Genomic DNA, 20,789 nt, shown 5'->3' on the forward strand with positions numbered 1-20,789 from the left:
GGGCTAAAGACAGATTAATGCATAAGGGAGCCGGCACAAGGAAGACAAATCTCCAAAGCAACTGGCTTGGAAAGAAAGAGGAGCCAAAACTTCATGAATTCTTGCAACCAATGGGGCTTAAAGCTGGAGTTTTAAAGGTTGGCAGCCTTGGCTCAGAGAGCCTGAAGGGCATTGATCTACTCTTGGAAAGAGGTCAGGGAAAATAGCATGTGGACATACAGTGTGGAAACAGCGATCTGAAAGTGACTGGTGAGGTTATTTGCTCATCTCAGAGCATGTCCCAGAGAGGGGAGGTTATTTGCTCATCTCAGAGCATGTCCCAGAGAGGCAGCATTCACAGAGAGACCCCTCTAAAAACAAAGGAATTGGCAGGCACCATTTCCTTCCCCCTCCCCTCAGAATAAGCACAGGGCCACCTGCATGAACCAGTGCATCACTGACACTTGCTACCTAACTTTCTTACAACAAGCCTTGTCCCCCAGGTTCTGGTGGAGCCACCCTTCACATCACACATGATTCAATCCCAGTGTAGCAGCCCCCTCTCCCAAAAGACCAACCAAAACCCCTGCTCACAACACATCTCCCAGCGCAGGAGTTTTGGGGGGCTTAATTCTGGCATTGGTGGCAATATGTCACAGTTCAAAAGTGGACTACAGCACACCTAGTTATAATTCAGCACATTCAGGCCAGGGACCAAACACTGCCTATAACAGGCAGAGAGCCTCTGCAGTTCACTGGCCTAAAGCATAAAAAGACCAAGACACAAGAGCTGAGAGCCCAGCACACTTTGGAGACACTTCCTGAAGCAACAGGCCCTTGGGAACAAGGGACACTACACTGCAGGGACTATAGGACCTCTTCATAAAACTATTACTCTCGAAAAGAGAGAAAGCCCAAATTCATAAAATTATGAATGAAAAAGGAGAGATCACAACTAACACCAAGGAAGTAGAAACAATCATCAGAAGTTATTACGAACAGTTATATGCCAATAAGCTTAGCAACCTAGATGATATGGATGCATTCCTGGAAAAATATAAACTACCAACATTGAACCAGGAAGAAATCGACAACCTGAATAGACCGATATCTAATAACGAGATTGAATCAGTGATCAAAACCCTCCCAAAAAACAAGAGCCCAGGACCTGACGGATTCCCTGGGGAATTCTACCAAACCTTCAAAGAAGAAATAACACCTATTCTCCTGAATCTGTTTCAAAAAATTGAAGCAGAATGAAAACTTCCAGACTCTTTCTATGAAGCCATAACTACCCTGATCCCCAAACCAGGCAAGGACCCTACCAAAAAGGAGAATTTCAAACCAATATCACTGATGAATATGGATGCTAAGATTCTCAACAAGATCCTAGCCAACAGGATCCAACAACACATTAAAAAGATTATCCACCATGATCAGGTGGTATTCATCCCTGGGCTACAAGGATGGTTCAACATTCGCAAATCAATCAATGTGATACAACAAATTAATATGAGAAGAGAGAAGAACCACATGGTCCTCTCAATTGATGCAGAAAAAGCATTTGACAAAATCCAGCATCCGTTCCTGATTAAAACGCTTCAAAGTATAGGGATAGAGGGAACATTCCTGAACCTCATCAAATCTATCTATGAAAGACCCACAGCAAATATCATCCTCAGTGGGAAAAAGCTTGCAGCCTTCCCGTTGAGATCAGGAACAAGACAAGGATGCCCACTTTCACCACTCTTGTTCAACATAGTATTAGAAGTCCTAGCAACAGCAAACAGAGAGAAATAAAAGGTATCCAAATTGGTAATGAAGAAGTCAAACTCTCTCTCTTCGCAGATGACATGATTCTTTACATGGAAAACCCAAAAGACTCCACCCCCAAACTACTAGAACTCATACAGCAATTCAGCAACGTGGCAGGATACAAAGTCAATGTGCAGAAATCAGTGGCTTTCTTATACACTAACAATGAAAATAGAGAAAGGAAAATTAGAGAATCGATTCCATTTACTATAGCACCAAGAACCATAAGATACCTGGGAATAAACCTAACTAAAGAGGTAAAGGATCTGTACTTGAGGAACTACAGAACACTCACGAAAGAAATTGAAGAAGACACAAATAGATGGAAGACCATTCCATGCTCTTGGATCAGAAGAATAAACATTGTTAAAATGTCTATACTGCCTAGAGCAATCTATACTTTTAATGCTGTTCCGATCAAAACTCCACCGGCATTCTTCAAAGAGCTGGAGCAAATAATCCTAAAATTTGTATGGAATCAGAAGAGACCCCGAATCACTAAGGAAATGTTGAAAAACAAAAATAAAGCTGGCGGCATCACGTTACCTGATTTCAAGCTTTATTACAAAGCTGTGATCACCAAGACAGCACGATACTGGCATAAAAACAGACACATAGACCAGTGGAACAGAGTAGAGAGCCCAGATATGGACCCTCAACTCTATGGTCAATTAATCTTCAACAAAACAGGAAAAAATATACAGTGGAAAAAAGACAGTCTCTTCAATAAATGGTGCTGGGAAAACTGGACAGCTATATGTAGAAGAATGAAACTCGACCATTCTCTTACACCGTACACAAAGATCAACTCAAAATGGATAAAAGACCTCAACGTGAGACAGGAATCCATCAGAATCCTAGAGGAGAACATAGGCAGTAATCTCTTCAATATCAGCCACAGCAACTTCTTTCAAGATACATCTCCAAAGGCAAAGGAAACAAAAGCGAAAATAAACTTTTGGGACTTCATCAAAATCAAAAGCTTCTGCACAGCAAAGGAAACAGTCAAAAAAACAAAGAGGCAACCCACGGAATGGGAGAAGATATTTGCAAATGACAGTACAGACAAAAGGTTGATATCCAGGATCTATAATGAACTCCTCAAACTCAACCCACATGAAACAGGCAAACACATCAAAAAATGGGCAGAAGATATGAACAGACACTTCTCCAATCAAGACATACAAATGGCTATCAGACACATGAAAAAATGCTCATCATCATTAGCCCTCAGGGAGATTCAAATGAAAACCACATTGAGATATCACCTTACACCAGTTAGAATGGCCAAAATTAACAAGACAGGAAACAACATGTGTTGGAGAGGATGTGGAGAAAGGGGAACCCTCTTCCACTGTTGGTGGGAATGCAAGTTGGTGCAGCCTCTTTGGAGAGCAGTGTGGAGATTCCTCAAGAAATTAAAAATAGAGCTTCCCTATGACCCTGCAATTGCACTCCTGGGTATTTACCCCAAAGATACAGATGTAGTGAAAAGAAGGGCCATCTGTACCCCAATATTTATAGCAGCAATGGCCACAGTCGCCAAACTATGGAAAGAACCAAGATGCCCTTCAACGGATGAATGGATAAGGAAGATGTGGTCCATATACACTATGGAGTATTATGCCTCCATCAGAAAGGATGAATACCCAACTTTTGTAGCAACATGGACGGGACTGGAAGAGATTATGCTGAGTGAAATAAGTCAAGCAGAGAGAGTCAATTATCATATGGTTTCACTTATTTGTGGAGCATAACAAATAGCATGGAGGACAAGGGGCGTTAGAGAGGAGAAGGGAATTTGGGTAAATTGGAAGGGGCGGTGAACCATGAGAGACTATGGACTCTGAAAAACAATCTGAGGGGTTTGAAGTGGTGGGAGGTGGGAGGTTGGGGTACCAGGTGGTGGGTATTATAGAGGGCACGGCTTGCATGGAGCACTGGGTGTGGTGAAAAAATAATGAATAATGTTTTTCTGAAAATAAATAAATTGAAAAAAAAAACTATTACTCTCAAGAACAGGAGACAGAGCTGACATCTTTACATAAAACTGGCACAGAGATGTAAACAAAATGAGAAGATAGAGGAATTTGAAAAAATAAAAGAACAAGACAAGGCCACAGCCAGAGATCTAATCAAAACAGATATAAATAATGTCTGATAAAGAATTTAAAGTAATGATTTCACTTACTTGTGGAGCATAAGAAATAACACCAAAGACATTGGGAGATGGAGAGGAGATGTGAGTTGGGGGTAATTGGAGTGGGAGGCCAACCATGAGAGGCTGTGGACTCTGAGAAACAAACTGAGGGTTTTGGAAGGGAGAAGGGAGGGGGGTTAGGGTGAGCCTGTTGGTGGGTATTACAGATGGCACGTATTGCATGGAGCACTGGGTGTGGTGCATAAAATGCTGGAACACTGAAAAGAAATAAAATAAACAAAATTTTAAAAAATTAAAATAATGAGCATAAAGATATTTGTTGGACTGGAGAAAAGAGTGGAAATCATCCATAAAACCCTTAACACAGATATAATGAATTTTATAGCAAAGATGAACGGTTCAATAAATGAAATGAGAGACATGCTTGGTGGAATGAACACCAGGCTGGAAAAAGCAGAAGAATGAATTAATGACCTAGAAGATAGAGTAATGGAGAGTAATCAAGCTTAATAGAAGATACACAAATGCTGATAGGGAACTCAGTGACTGCATTGAAATGTAGTAACATTCATATTATAAGAGTCCCAGAAGAAGAAGAAGAGAGAGAAAGGGGGTAGGAAATTTATTTGAAGGAAAACAGCTGAAAACTTCCCTAATTGGGGAAGGAAACATATCCAGATTCAGGAGGCACACACAACTCCCAACAAAATAAACAAAGCAGATCCACACATGACATAATTAAAATGGCAAAATGGTAGTGATAAAGAAAAAAAATTTTTAAGTGGCAAGATAAAAGAAGAGTTACATACACATACACAGAAAACCTTATATGGCAAAAGACAGATTTTTCATAAGAAACGTTGCGAGTCAGAAGAAAGTGGCATGATAAATTCAAAGTGCTGAATGGGAAAAATATGCAGCCAATAGAAGGAGAGATAAATAGTTTCCCAGACAATCAAAAACTAAAAGAGTTCATGACCACTAAACTGGCCCTGCAAGAAATATTCAAGGTGACTCTTCGAGCAGAAAGGAAACATCAGAAGTCACAGTATGAAAGTACAAAATACTGCTTCCCCCTCTTTCTCTGCCTGCCTCTCTGCCTACTTGTGATCTTTCTCTCTGTCAAACAAATAAATAAAATCTTTTAAAAAAAAAGAAAGTACAAAATACAAAAAAAAAATCTGTAAAAAATCAACTAATGAATTCACAAAATTAAAAGATGTGAAATATATATATATATACCTAAAACATGGGAAAGAGAGAAGTAAAGAAATGGGTTCAAACTTAAGTGACCATCAACTGCATTTACACTATTCTATGCAGAGTATGTTATATTCAAACCTAATGGTAACCACAATCAAAAACCACTATTAGATACACAAAGAATAAAGAAAAAGAAAATCAAATATATCATTAATGAAAACCAGCAAACCATGAAAGAAAGAAGGATCAGAGAAAAACCTCAGAAACTACCACAAAACAAGTAATAAAATGGCAATAAATACATATCTATCCATAATTACTTTGAATGTAAAAGAGTTAAATGCTTCAATCAAAAAGACAGCACAGATAGAAAAAATCAGACCTATCTCTATGCTACCTACAGGAGACTCACGTTAGGCCTAAAGACACCTATAGATTGAAAGTGACAGGATGGAGAAGCATTTATCATGCAAATGAATGTGCAAAGAAACCCAGATTAGCAATACTTCTATTGGACAAAATATATTTAAAACAAAGACTGTAACAACAGACAAAGAAGGACATCAGAATACACATTCTTTTCAGGTGCATACAGAATATTCTCCAGATACTCAGAGATACCACAAAACAGGCCTCAACAAATACAATAAGACTGAAGTCATACCATGCACCTTTTCTGAACACAATGTTGTAAAACGAGAAGTCAACCACAAGACCTGGAAGAACCACAAATACATGGAGGTTAAATAAGATGGGTAAACCAAGAAATAAAAAAGTACATAGAAACAAAGGAAAATGAAAACATAACCATCCAAAACCTTTGGGATGTAGCAAGATCAGTCTTAAGAGGGAAGTTCATAGCCAAATAGGCCTACTTCAAGAAGCAAGAGTAAACTCAAATAAACAGCCTAACCTTACCCCTAAAGGAGCTAGAGAAAGAACAAACAAAACCCAAAACCAGCAAAAAGAAGGAAATAAATAGGCAGAAATAAATGACATAGAAACTAAAAAAATAGAACTGATAAATGAAACCAGGAGCTAGTTCTTTGAAAAAATAAAGAGAATTCATAAACCTCTAATCAGACTTATCCAAAAACAAAAGGATACAAATAAATAAAATTCCAAATGAAGGAGGAGAAATACAAGCCAACACCACAGATACACAAACAATTCTAAGAGAATATTATGAAAAACTATACATCAACAGACTGGACAACCTAGAAAAAAATGGATAAATTCCTACAAATATATAACCTCCCAAAACTGAAGCAGGAAGAACTAGAAAATTTCAAGAGGCCAATTCCAGCAAGAGATTGAATCAGAAATTTTAAAACTCCCAACAAATAAAGTCCAGGACCAGATGGCTTCACAGGTGAATTCAACCAAACATTTAAAGAAGAATTAAGACCTATTCTTCTCAAACTATTCCAAAAAATAGAAGATGAAGGAAAGCTACCAAACTCATTCTATAAGGCCATATCACCCTGATACCAAACCCAGAGAAAGACACCACAAAAAAGAGAACTACAGGCCAATATCTCTGACAATCACGGATGCAAAAATCCTTAACAAAATACTAGTAAAGAGAATCCAACAATACATTTTAAGAAATTATTCACCACGATCAAGTGGGATTTATTTCTGGGATGCAAGAGTTGTTGAATATTTGCAAATTAATTAATGTGATGCATCACATCAATAAGAGATGAGATAAAAGCTGTATAATCATTTCAATAGACTCAGAAAAACTTTTGACAAAGTACAACCTCTACTCATGATAAAAATCCTCGACAGGGGCACCTGGGCGGCTCAGTGGGTTACGGCCTCTGCCTTCGGCTCGGGTCATGATCCCAGGGTGCTGGGATCGAGCCCCATTGGGCTCTCTGCTCGGCGGGGAGCCTGCTTCCCCCTCTCTTTCTGTCTGCCTCTCAGCCTACTTGTGATCTATGTCAAATAAATAAAACCTTAAAAAGAAAAAAAAACCTCGACAAAGTAGATTTAGAGGGAATATACCTCAGCATAATAAGGTCCTTTAAGAAAAATCCACAGCAAACATCATACTTAAAGGGGGAAAATCAAGGGATTGCCCCTAAGGTCAGGAACAAGACAAATATGTCCACTCTCACCACTTTTATTCAACATAGTACTGGAAGTCCTAAGCACAGCAATCAGACAACAAAAAGAAATCAAAAGGACCAAACCAGTAAGGAAGAAGTAAAAATTTCACTATTTGCACATGGCATAATACTCTATATAGAAAAGCCTAAAGACCCCACCAAAAACTACTAGAACAGAAAAAATGAACTCAGTAAATTCATAAGATATAAAATCAATGTGAAAATCTGTTGCATTTCTATACACCAATAATGAAGAAACAGAAAGAGAAATCAAAGAATTGATCCCATTTACAACTGCCCCCCAAAATTGTTAAGATACCTAGGAATAAATGTAACCAAAGAGGTAAAAGACCTGTCTCTGAAAACTATAAAACATTTGTAAAAGAAATGAAGATGACTTCTAATACTATGTTGAACAAGAGTGGTGAAAGTTGGCATCAAGACATACAAATGGCTATCAGACACATGAAAAAATGTTCATCATCACTAGCCCTCAGGGAGATTCAAATTAAAACCACATTGAGATATCACTTTACACCAGTTAGAATGGCCAAAATTAACAAAACAGGAAACAACATGTGTTGGAGAGGATGTGGAGAAAGGGGAACCCTCTTCCACTGTTGGTGGGAATGCAAGTTGGTGCAGCCTCTTTGGAGAACAGTGTGGAGATTCCTCAAGAATTTAAAAATAGAGCTTCCCTATGACCCTGCAATTGCACTCCTGGGTATTTACCCCAAAGATACAGATGTAGTGGAAAGAAGGGCCATCTGTACCCCAATGTTTATAGCAGCAATGGCCACGGTCGCCAAACTGTGGAAAGAACCAAGATGCCCTTCAACGGAAAAATGGATAAGGAAGATGTGGTCCATATACACTATGGAGTATTATGCCTCCATCAGAAAGAATGAATACTCAACTTTTGTAGCAACAAGTCAAGCAGAGAGAGTCAATTATCATATGGTTTCACTTATTTGTGGAGCATAGCAAATAGCATGGAGGACAAGGGGAGATGGAGAGGAGAAGGGAGTTGAGGGAAATTGGAAGGGGAGGTGAACCATGAGAGACTATGGACTCTGAAAAACAACCTGAGGGTTTTGAAGGGGCAGGGGGTGGGAGGTTGGGGGAGCCAGGCGGTGGGTATTAGAGAGGGCACGTATTGCATGGAGCACTGGGTGTGGTGCAAAAACAATGAATACTGTTACGCTGAAAAAAATTAATAATTTTTCTGGGTGTGGTGAAAAAAATAATGAATACTGTTTTTCTGAAAATAAATGAATTGGAAAAAAAAATTAATAATTTTTTTTTAAAAGCTGTGGTCATCAAGACAGTATAGTATGGCACAAAAACAGATACACAGGTAAGCGGAACAGAATAGACAATCTAGAAGTAAACCCGCAATTATACGATCAATTAATATCTGACAAAGCAGGCAAGAATATGCAATGGGAAAAAGTCTCTTCAGCAAATGGTATTGGGAAAACTGGTCAGCTACATGCAGAAGAATGAAACTAGACCACTTCCTTACACCATATACAAAAACAAACTCAAAACAGATTAAAGACCTAAATTTGAGACCTAAAACTATAAAAATCCTAGAATAGAAAACAGGCAGTAATATCTCTGACATTGGCTATAGCAACATTTTTCTAGATCCATCTCTTGAGGCAAAGGAAATAAAAGCAAAAATAAGCTATTAGGACCATATAAAAATAAAACCTTCTGCACAGCAAAGGAAACAATTAACAAAAATAAAAGGCAACCTACAGAATGGGAGAAAATATTTGTAAATGATATACCCATAAAGGGTTAGAATCCAAAATCTATAAAGAACTTAACAAACTCAATACTCAAAAAATTGAAAATCCAGTTAAGGGCATTTTTCTGAAGAAGACATCCAGATGGCTAACAGATATATGAAAGATGTCCAGCATTACTCATCATCAGGGAAATAAAAATCAAAACTACAATGAGATATCCCCTCCCACCTGTCAGAATGTCTACAATCAACAACACAAGAAACCACAAGTGTTGGTAAGGCTGTAGACAAAAGGGAACCCTCCTGCACTGTTGGTGGGAATCCAAACTGGTAAAACCACTCTGGAAAACACTATAGAGTTTCCTCAAAAAAGTTAAAAGTAAAACTAGCCTATGATCCATTACTAGTTATTTGCCAAACAAACAAACAAACAAAATGCAAAAACACTAAGTCAAAGGGATACATGCACCCCAATGTTTATAGCACCATTATTTACAATAGACAAATTGTGAAAGCAGCTCATGTCCATCTATAGATGAGTAGATAAAGAAGAAGTAGTATGTATATAATGTAATATTATTTGACCACAAAAAAAGAATGAAATATTGCCATTTGCAACAACATGGATGCAGCTAGAGAGTATATACTACGTGAAATAAGTCAGTAAAAGAAAGACAAACACCATATAATTTAACTCATATGTGGAATTTAAGAAACAAAACAAATGAGCAAAGGGGGAAAAAGAGAGAGGGAGAGAGAGAGAGCGTGCGGGAAGAGAGACAAGCCAAGAAAAAGACTTAGCTGTTGGGAACAAACTAATGATTACCAGGCGGGAGGGGATTGAGAGGATGGGTGAAATAGGTGATGGGGATTAAGGAGTGCACTTGTCATGAGGAGCACAAGATAATGTGTGCAATTGTTGAATCACTACACTGTACACATGAAATTAATATAATACTGTATGTTAACTATACTGAAATTTAAAAATATATTTCTAAAAATAATAATATTCAGAATTCTCAAAACTCAACAGTAAGAAAAATGAAAAATTAAACAAATACTAAATAAGAAAAAGTGGAAAGACAAGAATAGTCACATTACTTAGGAGGATATAAGATAGTAAATGAGCACATGAGAAAATGTTCAACATCATTAGCTATTAGGGAAATGCAAATTAAAACTATAATGACATGTCATTACATGCCTATGAGAATAGCTAAAATGAAAAAAATAGAGACAACAGCAAGTGCTGGCAGAGGATGCAGAGACAACCCCTCACACAGTGCTAGCAGGAATATAATACAGTATATACCCTCTAGAAAGCACTTTGACTGTTTGTTTTTTTTTTTAAAGCTACCCTACAACCTAGCAATTAACCTAGCAATTGCCCTCCTGAACATTTATCCCAGGGGATGAATGAAACTTACATTCACACAATAACCTGTACATGAATGTTCCCAGCAGCTTTATCCATAGTAGTCCAAAACTGGAAATAAACCAAATGGTTGTCAATGGATGAGTGGTTAACTGAACTATAGTACATCTATACCATGGAATCTTACTCATCCTTAGAAAGGCACAACTAGCGATACATGCAACAACTTACGTGGATCTACACAGTGAAAGCACTAGGTCAAAAAAGATAAGCAAAACCTAAAAGGTCATACACTGTATGATTCCCTATGTATAGCATTCTTGAAATAACAAAGTTACAGAGATGGATAATAGATTAGCAGTTCGGAAGGGGGTTTGTTAAATAGGTGGTGTAGGCAGAAGGGATGTGGGTGTGGCTGAAAAAGGTCTACACGAAGGGTCCTTGCAGTGATGTAAATTCTATCTTCACTGTGTCAATGTGAATATCCTTGTTGTGATACTGTATCATAATTTTGCAAGATGTTACCATCAGAGGAAACTGGGTAAAAGGAACATGTAAATCTACCTCAAAATTTAAAAATTAATCTCTCTGTATATTCACAGAGTTTTCCAGCCACTACCCAACTTTTTTCCCATCCTTTATATCAAAACTTCTCAAAAACACTGTATTCACTTCTCCTTTCTTTCTTTCTTGAACCCACTTCAACTAAGAGTCATCTAGACTCTGACTAGACATCTGACTAGAGACTAGTCAGAGTCATCTCTGATAACATCAAAGTTCCGGCCCTTTGTCAGGTTCTCAGCAGCCTTCCCTGCACTGCCTTCTTTTTTAATCTCAGGGCTTGCTAAGGCTCTAGCTTTTCCTCATTCTCCTTTGCTGGCTCCTTCCACTCTTCCCACCTTCCACCTTAAGCCCACCCCCCCTAGAAGATCTCAGTCTTGGCTTTAAACACTGACAACTCTCTGAAGATGTCTGTCTTCTGACCCAACTAGCTCCGAATGAGTCTCCCACCCACAGTGTCCTCTGTACCCTGGCTCAGCACTGCCCAGTGCCTCTGCTCTTGTTCAGCTCAGTGCCTAACTCAGTTCCTGAGTCACAAAGGTCTCTGCTCACCCAGAAATCTCTCTTTGTCTCTTACCTTTCTCATTCATTTCTTCTAAACATATCCCAAATCCCACGGCTTGCACCTGGTCATTAATTTTCATGCGGATGGCTGGAACACTCCAGTTCCACAGTGTGTCCTCTGAGGGGACCCCAAAACCCCAAACCATGGACCACTCTCTTGGAACACCTTCCAACACTCCAGTCCACAGTCTGTCCTCTAAGGATCCCAACATCCCATCCCACTACCCATCCTCTAGGAATGCCCCCCAGTATCCCAGGCCATAGCCCATCCTCTGGAAGGACTCTCTGAACATCCTAGACCATGGACTAATCTCTGGGAACAACCCCCAGAACCCCAGTCTGCCGCTGCACTTTTCTGGGACCCACAGTCTCAGTCTGGCCTCTACCCACAGAGCCCAATATGTCTGACCTACAGAGGGATGCCTGGGACTCACCGCTGAAGACTCCACAGAACCTGCCCTGAGCATTGGGCTGAGCTCAGACTGGGAGAGACATCTGCAGTCAGCAGAAGAAGGGCTGCACCCCTGAGACCCTGGGTGCAGTTGTGTCCTGAGCAGGAACAGAGATGGGAGAGCCATGTGAGGTCTGAGTGGTAACAGAGGGGCAGTGCTCCACTATGCCTCCACTAAGGCTGAGCCCAGGCCTTTACTTCTGAGTAAGATTCATACCAAAGTGACCAAATTGCGACCAACTTTTAGAAAAATATAGATATTATCACTGATATTTCAAACTCCATGGAATGCTCCTATCTTCCTACCTGGTCCTGAATCTGTCTGTCCTCTGACTCTGCTTCCTTCCCCAACAGTCTTGTAGCTGTGCTTCCCCATCCCTCCAGGTCCTGTAAGAGCTCTGCCCACCTAGGCCCCTCCTGCTAAGGGCTTGGTCTGTCCTGCTGCAGACTTGACACCCTACCCATGCCTTGCCTGAACACATAGCTGAAGCTAACCAACCCTGCTTTGGGTTGTGCTGTTTGGTCTTGCTGCTCCTCCTACAAGTGTGTTCACAGCATGGAGAGGAGCTAGCTTATTGAGAGGACAGGTCTGGGTTACAAGAGTGGCCAGAGGCCAAGGCTCAGTGCACAGGGGCAGAGCACCAGACACAGGCCCCAACACCTGCCCTTACTGAGGAGTAAATGGAATTGTGCCTTTAGCCCCTTCTCAGCGTGGTCCAGCAGTTGTTAGTTGCTCTAACTCTGACCTGAGAAAATGACCAGACAATTGAGGCGATGTAACAAGGGAAGATGGGGGGGGGTACATGTGAGCTGTGTTCCCAGATGCTAAAGCCAGGCCTGGGCACCCCCCAGCTCCTTCTGATGGTTCTTGACAGCAGAAGTTGGCTGGAGGTTTGTAGGCATGGTGGAGTTTGCTGGCATTATGGATCAGAGCTCAGGTTTGGTGCAAATGGGCCGGCAAAGACATGAGGGACAGGAAGCATGAGTATGACCAAGATCCCGAGAACCTGCCCTCAGTGCCCCTCAGTCCAGCAAGCTGCAACTAAACTGTCTCTTTGGCACACTGTGTTTCCTCCTGTTCTGAGGATTAGGTGCCGTCCCCTACACAGGCGTGCCAATTAAAAAAACTGAATTACTGAATGAAGACCGACACGCTGGTTTTACAGTAGCGCACAAATCAGCAGCAGCAATATACATCATTTGGAATACAGTAACTTCGGAAATTTTAAGGGCACTTTTCTTCAAGTTCTTTATTTTCTTTTTAAGATTTTATTTATTTATTTGACAGACAGAATTACAGGTAGACTGAGAGGCAGGCAGAAAGAGAGGAAGGGAAGCAGGCTCCCTGCTGAGCAGAGAGCCTGATATGGGGCTTTATCCCAGGACCCTGGAATCACGAACTGAGCCAAAGGCAGAGGCTTTAACCCACTGGGCCACCCAGGCGCCCCTCTTCAAGTTCTGTAATCACTTGACATTACACAATAATGAAAAGAGAAGAAAAATGTATATTGGTTGCTGTGAAAATATTAAAAAGAAATCGCTTCGCAGCTAATGCTTTCCTCTTGTGGGCAGTCTAAGGTCGGAAGAAAACACTCCAGTCATCTATCTTAAGCACTACTCAGTCCCAAAGCCTCGTAGTCACTTCAGAGCTGTCCAGGGGGCTGTGCCTCCAGGGGTGTGGCTGCCTCCACCAGTAATGGGGGCGTTTGCAGAGTCGTGGCTACAGCTGCAGGGGGCTGGGGTAGGAGGATCTGAGTCTGCAGGGGCGTGTCTGTCCGTGGGGGCGTGGCTACGTTGGAGGTGTCTGAGTCCGTTGAACTTTCCCAGTTGATGAAGCTGGAAAAGTAACAGGTCCAGCCCCTGGGGGGAGGGTGGGGCGTCAGCCTCCTTTTCAGCTCGCCCAGGAAAAAGCAGATGTGCCTCTGCCCCACACCACGCCAGCGCACAATGTGACCCTGTGTCCCTTCGGATGAGATTTGCAACATATGAATTTCCGTAGAAGCTTCTAGAACGCTCAACCCAACAGCATCGTCTGTTTCTTTCTTTCTTTTTTTTTTTTATGCTCTGGTTTTAAATAGTCTCTTAGCCTATGACGATAGTTGTCCTTCCTGTGCTGTGCCCAGGGAAGGTAACAAGTGAGTTGTACTCAGAAGCACACCTAAGAGGCCTCCAGGGGCGATGCCACCCTGCTGCAGTCTGGAATTGGGCCGCCCTGGGCTGCCTCCTGCTCTCGACAGGACCCCTTACGCCAGGCCCTACAGCCAGCCCCCACGTGAGAAAGAGGACGTCTCTTCTACCTTCACTTCAGGCTGCTCCCCTTACTCTTGTAGAAAGGAATTGCAGTGTTGTTGACTTTGGTCCAGCCTGCAAACCAGTTTGAAACTGTCCTTTGCCCCTCAAAAAGCAGACTTGCGCTGAGGCGAGTCGTCACTACCGTCTCCTGTGGAGCGTGCCTCCTGCTTGGCAGTGCCCATCAGGTTAGGATGTTGAAACCTCAGCAGTGTGGCCAGAGCACCGACCTCACCACTGAGTGGCCCAAGAGGCCACTAAGTCCGGCCTCACAGCCCGCGGGACTGGCCACTTTGGTAGCACCAGAGCCTGGGCGACTTTATGAGAGGAGCCTGTTCTCTGAGGGTGCGGCCCGTGGGCGGCCCCAAGAGGCAAAGAAAATGCCTCCGCAAGGTGGTGCAGCCACCCACAGGAGTTAACCAGAGAGACCTTGTCTGTGGGGTTTCTTCCTGTATTTCCAATATATAGGAAAGATGGAAAAGTCTCTGAGTTCCTCTACAGGCCTTCTCCTCTGAGCCTCTAAGTCTCTAGGTTATCCTTTCCTTTCTCTGGCCTTACATGTCTCCATTGCAGGCCCAAATCCTCCCCATCGCACCCCAGCCCTCCCTTCAACCCCATCCTCTCCCTGACGCCCTGGAGTTGAAAGGCTCTTCTCCTCTCCCCTTTCCCAAGAGGCTTAGATCTCTCTGGTGGATAGTCAATACCCCAAGCTCCCCTCTGCAGCCTAGATCACTATGTGCAGCTGTCTTTTTGTCTCCCTGATGTCTCAAAGGTGCTCACAAACCCAGAGCCTGAGGGCTGTCCTCACCCTGCAGACCCTTTACCTAAGAAGTGCCCCCCAACTCCCCACCCCTGGGCTATGCAGCCATCTCCCAGTGGGTGTGACTCAGCTAGCTACCACCGAACTACAGTGATCTTTCCAAAATACACATCAGATCATATATGTCCTCTGGCTTAAAACACTTCCCAGGTGTCCCAGGGGTGGGCACTGCTGAATCTGCAGCCAGGGCTCTCCTTTCCTCCATAACTCGTGATGTTCCTCAAACCTGAGCTATCTTCAAAGGGGTCATGAACTTCTCAAAAAACAAAAACAGTATCAGCATTTGCTTTTGCATCAGTGTAATAAAACTTACATTCCTAAATCACTTCCACTTTATATCTGATGTGAACAACTACACTCAAATGTTTGTAAACTAAATTGCGGTAACAAGCAGTTCTTGTACAGTCCTTTACAGTTTATCTAGAGCTTTCTTTCACCTCTGTTGTTTTTAATGAGATTTAATCCTCATTGGCAATTATGAGAGTTGGTATCACCAGAAGAATTACCAGCCCCCACAAGTTCTGCCCCAGGAGCCTGAACGCAGAGCTTTGCCACCCCCTATGAACAAACTTAAGGGGTAGCATTTTCTAGGTGGTTTGTATTCAAGAGGTAACAACTGCCTACAACTGGTAACAGCCTCCTGTTTGCTTTTCCTCAAAATCACTGCATATTGTGAACTTGACACATCCTGAAGTCAGAGCTCAAAGGATCACCTGGGGACTTCACAAGCAGTCCTGTTAGGCACCTGCTGAGCTCCTGGCCCAGGTCTGGGTCTGTAAACACAAAAATGTCCACACACAGGGAAGCTGGTGCTTAATATCCATATCCTTGGAAGGAACTAGCGACATTAAATCCATTTATTCCGCTGTGTGTGGCCAGAGTGGGAAAAAAGAGGCTCTGGGGGATTGAATGCCCCCCCCCCGCATTCCATTGCACAGAAACGCCTGACTAGTGCTCACGTGTGTGAAGCCAGCGGTGGGAGCAGATGCCGCCCTGCAGTTCAAGCAGAACATTGTCTGAACACGTCCAAACTCCGCTCAATATCCCCATGGCCCACCCCAGAGTGAGGGACCCGGTTTGTCCTGCGAACCTGCCTCCTAGGGAGCTGCTCCCATCAAATCCAGAAAATGCTTGGGGTGGGAGTGCGCGCCCTGTGCTCATACCAACTACTCATTTTTCCCACAGACCTTCCTTGCTCCATAAAGTAACAACCGAACACAGGATTATTAAAACCCTACCTGCTCCCCAGAATAGACAGGTTAGGTTCCTCACCTCCTGTTTCCCCACTGGCCTGAAGACTTGATCTTTCTCAACAAAAGTGAAGTCGTAAGGTCCAAACTGATAGCTCCGGAAAGCCGAGTGGAGAGCAATACTCCGACTAAGAAAAAGTCTGCAGGCACTGGACGCTGGCCTGGGCGCCCCGGGGGCGGGGCGAGCCCTTCTCCGCACCTCCCGGCCTGACCACGCCCACAGACGTCACAGGAGGCACTGCCCCCCGACCCGGGCAGCCCTCGGGTCTCAGAGAAGGGGGATGCCTCACCCCCTCACCCTTCACCCCGAGAGCTACAGGAGACTCAGGAAACGGAGAAAAAGTCTCTTGGTGAAAGGCCAGATCCTCTCTGAAAGTTGACAATGTCTGCTCCTTATGCCCAGTACAAGTTCTAGTTTATAGAATGCAGCCAAGTACAGGTTTTTCCTTATGAACAAGAATTTGGAAAACGTAAACTGCGTGACTATTTTGCCTTCTTTTTTCTCTTCTGCCTTTGAAGAGTTCTCAGATACTGCTGATAAACCTGACCAGCACTCCTCTTATTTTCTCTTTGCCTGTTCCTCTCCAGCCTAGGCCTGGGCCAATGTTCCATTTGTGGGAAGCTCACTCTTTCTCCCCTACAACAGACACAAAGAGAGGTAAACACAGAGAGACACAAACACACGCACAGACACATCAGATACACAGGCACACAAACTAAACACAGATACAGATAGGTACACACATAGACACACACACCACACAGACACTACACATACATAGACACAAATTGCATACACACAGAAGGAAATGCAGGCATACATATAACCACACAAACATACACACAGAACAAAAACTGCACAGACACACACACACAGACACACACATACCACAAGTATACACTATACACAGACATATTAACCACACACAGAAACAGGTCACACACAGAAACACACACAAAAATATAAACAGGCACATAGACACATAAATACACACATACCAACACACATGCACAGACACACACAAGACACACAGAGGCATACATAAACACATGTACTACACACAGACACAGACACCCAGACCTGCAATGCACCAGGCAGCTCAAGTGGGGCTTTAGCCCCCCAATCACTGCCCAAGGACTGACAGCAATTCAGAAGCTCCTAAGTCCTCCACCATGTAACAGACAAACCCCAAAAGTTGCCCTTCTGGGAAATGTCTCTATAAACCTCTCTGGGAGAATGATTTCTTTATGGAGTCTGGCTACATTAGGTATATGGGAGGCATAGACTTGATAACAAACACATTGCAAAGGACAGGGTGTGGTCAGGTTACCCAAGAGCAGTTCCAAGGATCCAAAGAGCCTCTGGGCCTCCTGGAGCCTGTGCTCCTAGAGCACAGTCCAGGGCTGGCCACAACCACAAGAGAGCCCAAGTAGTCTGATATAAGTTCCGGTATGGCATTTCAGACACCTTGTGTCAGATTACTGTACACATCGTGTGTAGACACAGCCCACATGTGCTGTGCCTGGTGACTCCATTCACGTGGGGCTGGGCCCCTGTGGAGTTCGTGACCACAGCAGAAATGCAGATGCATCCACGCTCATCCGTGAACCTGAGAATCCTCCTCAAACACCGCAAGAAACACAAAGGAGAGAAAATGTCACAGGGAGCAGGGAGTATGAATGTGCAGGCCATCCTTACAGAATAATAGCCACACCTGGGGGGCCTTGGTGTGCAGGCCGACAGGTCCAAAGGAGGATCGTGAAGCACCAGGAGGGCAACTATGGCTGGCCAAACACATAGTTTACTAATGCCTGTGTTACTAATGTTCACCTGTGTTACTAACATTTACCTGCTGACTCAGCCTGGCCACCGGGCTGACTGCATCCTTCCTTCTTCTTCCTTCATCACAAGCCCCTAATGTTCTTTATGTAGCTGTTGAATGTTTGTGGTGGGATCAACTATCCCTGCTCCAGGAATGAGTGCATGCTGCCTAAATTATGGAAGAAATCCCACCCCTGCCAGGGACTGGCATCTACATGTCCCAACACACATGGCAACAAAGCCCACACAGAGCAGAATTCCATGCTGGACCAAGTTTTAAGCTCTCTATCTCTGGGCTCTTTAGTCATTGCTAACCCATCCTTTTGGTTGCTGAAGCCAGGTTCAATTAGGGATTCCAGCAGTTAAGAATGAGGATTGGATGGAGGTAATGTTGTTGGAAACTACAGCATAATTCATGGTGCTGGTGCTGTACCATGGAGAGGTTCTGAATTTCTTCAGTCAGAAGTGACAGGGGACAGTCTCAGAAATGATGTGGTGATTCCTGAGCTGGGCAGGAACACTTCACCAAAATCTAACCATAGAGTCACTTTTCTCAGATGACTTGAGAAACTCCTGAGAGAAACTCCAAAATAGGAGCTGTCTAAATGTTCTTAAGCAAAGAGATGCATCATTGGAATCAGATATAAAGGCTAAACAAAGGTGGCTCTTTCCAAGTATACAGTACTTGAATGTATAAATTCTGAAATACCTGTAATAAAATCCATTTGCTTATATGATGTAAGTAGTGGTGGGTTTTATATGGATGTGTGGATGTGCATATTTTATGTGTTTGTGGGTGATCCAGTGAAGTGCCCTGGGCTTCTTACCCTCAACAGACAGATATGACTCAGAGCCATTTCCATCCCAGTCTTCCACTCCCACTTCACATGGAAATCTTCCTGCAGCTCCTCTTTGGAAATCCAACCTTCTCTCAGGGGTTGCTGTGATCACCCACTGTGCAAGCCTCTCTGGCCACCAGCTTTTGCCTGCTCTGACTGCATAGGCTGCACATCCTGTTCACGCACTGCTGCCCACAGATTGTTCCACTCAGCCCAGCCTCACTGACCCCTAAGAGATATAGGAGAGATGGGACACTGGCTAGACAGCCAGGGTAGATGTCTTCTGTCCAGCCAAGAGAGGGACCTGAGAAAGAAAAATCAAATGCAGACTTACATGGGTTCCTTTATCTACTGCTGTGTAACAAAATAACAACGAAAATAACAACCATTTTATCGTGCTCCCAGATGCCATGGGTCTGGAACTCAGACACCATGGAAAGAGATCATCTGAGCCCCAGTAAAGTCAAGGTGGCACAAAGGACTGAAAGCAACTTGAGACTGGAGACTGGAAGCATCAGGAAGTGGCCTCACTCATTTCTATTGTGGAATTGCATGCCCTACCATGTGGCTGCTGCCCTGATCCTTGGACTTTTTCACAGCATGGTAGCGGGGGCCCAAGGACAGGAAAAGCTGCCAGTTCCTTCAGTCCTGTACCCAGGACTGGCAGGTATCACTGTCATCATACTCTACTGGTCAAGCAATCACAGAGGCCAGGTTCAAAGTTCTTGATGGGAAAAATGTCAGAGAACATTAGAGCCATATTTTAAATCACCACAGACTGCATCCTAGCCAAGGATTCAGTCAGGGAACAATGAAGGCATGATGCAAACAATGGGAGGAATTCTAGCCTCCAAGTCTGCACTTTGAAGGCAATTTAAAATGTAATGAGCTGTGGAGCAATAGGAACTCATTGTTGGTGGAAATGCAAAATGGTGCACTCACTTTGGAAGGCAATTTGGCAGTTTCCCACAAAACTAAACATACTCTTGCCACATAATTCAGCAGTTGTATTCCTTACTATTTACCCAAGGGAGTTCAAAACTTACAGGCACAAAAACCTGCACACAGATGTTTATAGCAGCTTTGTTCATAACTGCCAAAACTTGGAAAGAAACAAGATGTCCCTCAGTGGACGAATGCATAAACAAACCATGGTATATTCAGACCATGGAATATTATTCAGCAGTAAATAAATAAATAAATAAATAAAAAGAGCTATCAAGCCATGAAAAGACATGAAGGAACTTTAAATTCATTGCTAAGTGAAAAAAACCAATCTAAAAAGATTCCAACCATATGATATTCTGGAAAAGGCAAAACTGTGAAGGCAATAAAAAGATCAGGGGTTTTGTGGGGAGAGGAAAATGTAAGTAGAGTACAGAGGATTTTTAAGGTAGTAAAACTGTTCTGTGAAACTAACAATGATAAATATATTGGTTGCAAAAAGTGTACTGTTAGGTCGGTGGGCTCCGGGAGTGCAGGAGGAACAATAGAAATGACTGCCGGGTCCCACCGTCTTCCAGCCTCCTCCCTCCCCTTTCCTTCACGTTTGACTCTCCTGCCAAAAGGATGTATGCCCAGATCACGTCTCCATAGGAAACAGATAAAAGACACCACCCCCCGCCCCGCCAACTCCCTCCCAGTGCCATTTCCCCCACTCCCCTTTCCGGAGTCAAGGAACCTCACCCAAGGGTGCCCACCTCCTCCTGGCGCAACTTTCCTGGCTCCCCTTCTCCTGAGCCCTGAAACTTCACGGGAGAGTGCCTTTAATAAATCTTGCCTTGCAC

At 43.1% G+C, this 20,789-nt stretch overlaps 1 protein-coding gene across 1 annotated transcript in view; it reads right to left on the reverse strand.

The window, feature by feature from the left end:
- The window catches only part of OCA2 (OCA2 melanosomal transmembrane protein), a 442,782-nt gene extending 426,287 nt beyond the window's left edge, over positions 1-16,495 (reverse strand). The window contains exon 1 of the mRNA XM_044230697.1: positions 16,364-16,495. The gene's annotated coding sequence lies outside the window, so the exon portion shown is untranslated. The remainder of the gene's footprint in view (positions 1-16,363) is intronic.
- Positions 16,496-20,789: the final 4,294 nt, after the last annotated feature.

The sequence above is a fragment of the Neovison vison genome, chromosome 13 (assembly GCF_020171115.1).
Source record: "Neovison vison isolate M4711 chromosome 13, ASM_NN_V1, whole genome shotgun sequence".
NCBI classification, from domain to species: Eukaryota; Metazoa; Chordata; class Mammalia; order Carnivora; family Mustelidae; genus Neogale; species Neogale vison.